This window comes from Heterodontus francisci, unplaced genomic scaffold (assembly GCF_036365525.1).
Source record: "Heterodontus francisci isolate sHetFra1 unplaced genomic scaffold, sHetFra1.hap1 HAP1_SCAFFOLD_853, whole genome shotgun sequence".
In the NCBI taxonomy this organism is placed as follows: domain Eukaryota; kingdom Metazoa; phylum Chordata; class Chondrichthyes; order Heterodontiformes; family Heterodontidae; genus Heterodontus; species Heterodontus francisci.
In genome coordinates this window covers 62,357-66,577 of record NW_027140327.1, presented here as the reverse complement: position 1 = coordinate 66,577, position 4,221 = coordinate 62,357, and the positions used below count along the sequence as shown (strand labels likewise).

The 4,221-nt window shown below is 44.6% G+C and overlaps 1 non-coding gene across 1 annotated transcript; it reads right to left on the bottom strand.

Moving 5' to 3' along the window:
* Nucleotides 1-3,815: 3,815 nt before the first annotated feature.
* Nucleotides 3,816-3,887, bottom strand: trnaw-cca (transfer RNA tryptophan (anticodon CCA)). Its single transcript has one exon. It is a non-coding gene; the product is annotated as a tRNA-Trp (tRNA).
* Nucleotides 3,888-4,221: the final 334 nt, after the last annotated feature.

Sequence of the window (4,221 nt, the reverse complement as noted above, 5' to 3'; positions counted from 1 at the left end):
CAGTTTCCCCAATCTCTCTTCATAGGACAGTCCTGCCACCCCGGGAACAAGTCTGGTGAACCTTCGTTGTACTCCCTCTATGGCAATGATATTCTTCCGAAGGTAAGGGGATCAAAACTGCACACAGTATTCCAAAGTGCAGTCCAACCAAGGTTATATACAATTGAAGCAAGACTTCACTACTCCTGTACTCAAATCCTCTTGCGATAGAGTCTAACATGTCATTCGCCTTCCTAATTGCTTGCTGCACCTGCATGTTAGCTTTCAGTCACTTGCTGACAAGGACACCCAGGCCCCTTTGTCCATCTACACTTTCTAATCTCTTAACATTTAAGAAATAATCTACACATCTGTTTCTCCTACCAAAGTGGACAACCTCACATTTTTACACATGATATTCCATGTGCCACTTTCTCGTCCACTCACTAAGTCTGTCCAAATCCCCTTGAAGCCGCTTTGCATCTTCCTCACAACACACATTCCCACCTAGTTCTGTGTCATCTGCGAACTTGGAAATACTACATTTGGTCCCCACATCCGAATCATTGATATATATTGTGAACAGCTGGGTCACAGTGTGGTGGTGAACAGCTGTATTTCTGTCTGGAGGAAGGTTTACAGTGGGTTCCCCATGGTTCCTCAAAACTTCAAACTGGAAAAGCTGGGGTTGTTCTCCTTGGAGCAGAGCAAGTTCAGAACAACTTTGACAGAGTTAGAATCAAGGAATCAAATGGTTACAGTACAGATGGAGACCATTCAGTCCATCATGTCCATGACAGCTCTTTGCAAGAGCAGATCAGCTAATTCCACTCCTCTGCCCTTTCATTGTAACCCTGCAAATTTTCTCTATTCAGGTGTTTATCCAATTGCCTTTTGAAAACCATGATTGAATCTGCCTCCAGCACACTCTCAGGCAGTGTATTCCAGATGCGAACCACTCGCTCTGTCCCACACCCCTGGTACCATTGCAGAAAATCTCTTCTGCTCATTTCATCTCTCATAAATAATTGAAATGAAATGTTTATTAGGAAATGCACAACATAAAAAGGAGAGAGAAATAAATGCTGAGTAAAATAGAAGTCAATGTTTGGAAGGTAAAAACAGCAAAAGATGTAACTTTTATTCTGGATGAGTGAGAGGAATTTATCACACTTTGGGGCTTTTGTAAGAGGATTTATTGATAAACTTGGGATTTGAGAGGAAGCTGGTTCATGGTTTACAGAACAAATTCAGCCCCTGGGATGGAGCCAACAGCTGCACGGTCCAATAACAGACAGAATGGGGACACTGTCTCAGGCCCAGTGAGCTCAGTCGATGAAAGCATGAAACTCTGAATCTCAAGTTTTTGAGTTTGAGCCCACGGTGGGTGTCTTCTATTTCCTTTTTAGGCTGATTTTACAGGCGTTATCCAGCTCTGAATTCCTCGGCAGAGAGTTCAAGGAGTGTTTGAAATGAGATTCAACAGCAGTATGAGAACGTCTCTCCTTGATTCAGGACTCTTACCTCTCTGCAGCATCTCGCTGCTGAAGATTGAACTTTGTCTCATTTCATTCTCAGCTCAGGGTCAGTGTGGATCAGTGAGACTTCTGGCTGTCTCCCACTTCACAACCCATCAGTGCTGAGAAAGCAATTGGGAATATTACTCACATGTTGTAATGTTTTATAAATACTTGAATGTATTTCACACTGTGTCTAACAGTGTGAATCTCCCCTGGTATATCAGCTCACCAACACTTCAACAGAACATTCACATAATGTGAGCTCTGAGATCTGTTCGGATCCCATTCCCAAGACCTGGAAAGTGGGATTGTGCTGGATCGCTCTTTTTCAGCTGGCACAGACACGATTGCTAAATGGTCTCATTCTGTGCCATAAATTTTCTCCATTTTCTTTGTTCCATGAAGTGAGGTGTGATTGGGAGGGGCAATTCCACCAGGGTTATATTTTCTACCAAAACAATGAGACAAGGGATACTTCACTTTTTTATTCATTCATTCATGCGATGTGGGCGTTGCTGGCTGGGCCAGCATTTACTGCCCATCCTTAATTGCCCTTGAAAAGGTGGTGGTGAGCTTCCTTCTTGAACCACTGCGGTCCATGTGGGGTAGGTACACCCACAGTGCTGTGAGGAAGGGAGTTCCAGGATTTTGACACAGCGACAGTGAAGGAACGGCGATATAGTTCCAAGTCAGGAAGGTGTGTGGCTTGGAGGGGAACTTGCAGATGGTGCTATCCCGTGCATTTGCTGCCCTTGCCCTTCCAGGTTTGGAAGGTGCTGTCGAAGGAGTCTTGGTGCATTGCTGCAGTGCATCTTGGAGACGGTACACACTACTGCCACTGTGCGTCAATGGTGGAGGGAGTGAATGTTTGTAGATGGGGTGCCAATCATGTGGGCTGCTTTGTCCTGGATCATGTTGAGATTCTTGAGTTGGAATTGCACCCATCCAGGCAAGTGGAGAGTATTCCATCAGACTCTTTACTTCTGCCTTATAGATGGTGGACAGGCTTTGGGGAGTCAGGAGTCATGGATGAGTGAGAGGAATATATCACACTTTGGGGCGTTTGTAAGAGGATTTAATAATAAACCTGGGATTTGAGAGAAGCTGCTTCATGATTTACAGAACAAATTCAGCCCCTGGGGTGGAGCCAACAGCTGCATTGTCATTACTCACCTCAGGATTCCAAGACTCTGACCTGCTCTTGTAGCCACGTTATTTGTATGGCTACCCATGGTAACCTCCATGATGTTGATAGCGGGGGATTCAGTGATTGTAATGTTATTGAATGTCAAGGGGAGATGGTTAGATTCTCTCCTGTTGGAGATGGTCATTGTCTGGCACTTGTGTGGTGCGAATGTTACTTGCCACTTATCATCCCAAGCCTGTGAGACTGAAATAGCTCAGTTGGGAGTGTGTTAGACTGAAGATCCCTGGTTCAATCTGGGGTTTTGGCAGTTCTCCTTTACTCTGCATCGCCCTTTGGTTTTGACTCTTGAGCTGCACAATTTACACTGAAATTATTTACCCAACTCTGAAGGTTGGATTGGAATCGAGTGATATCAAGGATGGGAAATATTTACATTGTCTGCTTTAGCTTATTCTCTATCTCCTTGTGTCCTTTTCCCCAGTTTTTGACTCTCTCGGGTTAGGGTGAACACTTGATTTGCTGCATTTGTCCCAAACTGAAGCCTTTTCCACATCTCTGGGCGGTCAGACTCACTCTGTCTGTTTTTGCTGCTCGTGACCATTAACGAGAACAGACCACGAGTTCAATGTTTATCAGCATACGGAAGATAATTGGAAAGAATTCTGTGTTACTCCAGACCAGTGACAAAGATGCAATGGATGTTATTCAAAATAAGTTCCCTCTGACACTTTATGTAAACTTGTTTGCATCTAAAAGTTGGATTTTAAGTGTTGCAAAAATGTGTCAAATTAATGACTGACCATGTGACAGCGCACATGGGGATCAAATCCACAGCCTTGTTGTTATCAACACTGCGTCCTAACCAACTGAACTAAGCGGCCTATAGACAGAGCCAGGTATGGGTTTGAGCCGCACGCTGTGCGGTTTGTGTTTTATTTCTCACAGTGGGTGACAGAGCGATTGTACAAACAATGGACACATCACATCCCTGAAACATTGTTCTGATATAAAACAGTGTGAAATAAGAACTGAGCATGGAAATGGAACCAGAAATCAGGACTTTAATCTATTAAAGTTGATCTTGAAATTCTACCATGCACGAACATGCCAAGAGAACGAACTCTCTTCTGATATAAAATCCAGGAACTTGAGCTGCTGTAAAACAGAACTGAGCTTGACGTGATTTGAACACGCAGCCTTTTGATTTGGAGTCAGACACGCTACCGTTGTGCCACAAGCTCATAGACAAAGCAAAGTGTTCCATTCCTGGCAGTTTTGCTTCTTGTTTAGATTCAGTGATTGAAATTAATTCAATCCTCATCTGACCTCCGCTCTGTAAAGGACTGCTACCCGACCTGAACCCGACGGGACCCGCGACCTGTGTCGGGTTCGGGTCGTGTCGGGTCGCTCTTGCGGGTTTTCGGGCTCGAGACAGGTTGGGTCAGGTTCGGCTCAGGCTGGGTCCAGGTCAGGCTGGGTCCGGGTGTGACACACACAGTAAGTATTAAATTTTGCTCTGCTGGGAAGTTGAGTTTAACAAGTGTCAAAAGTTGAAAAGCCAACCTAAGCTGGGAG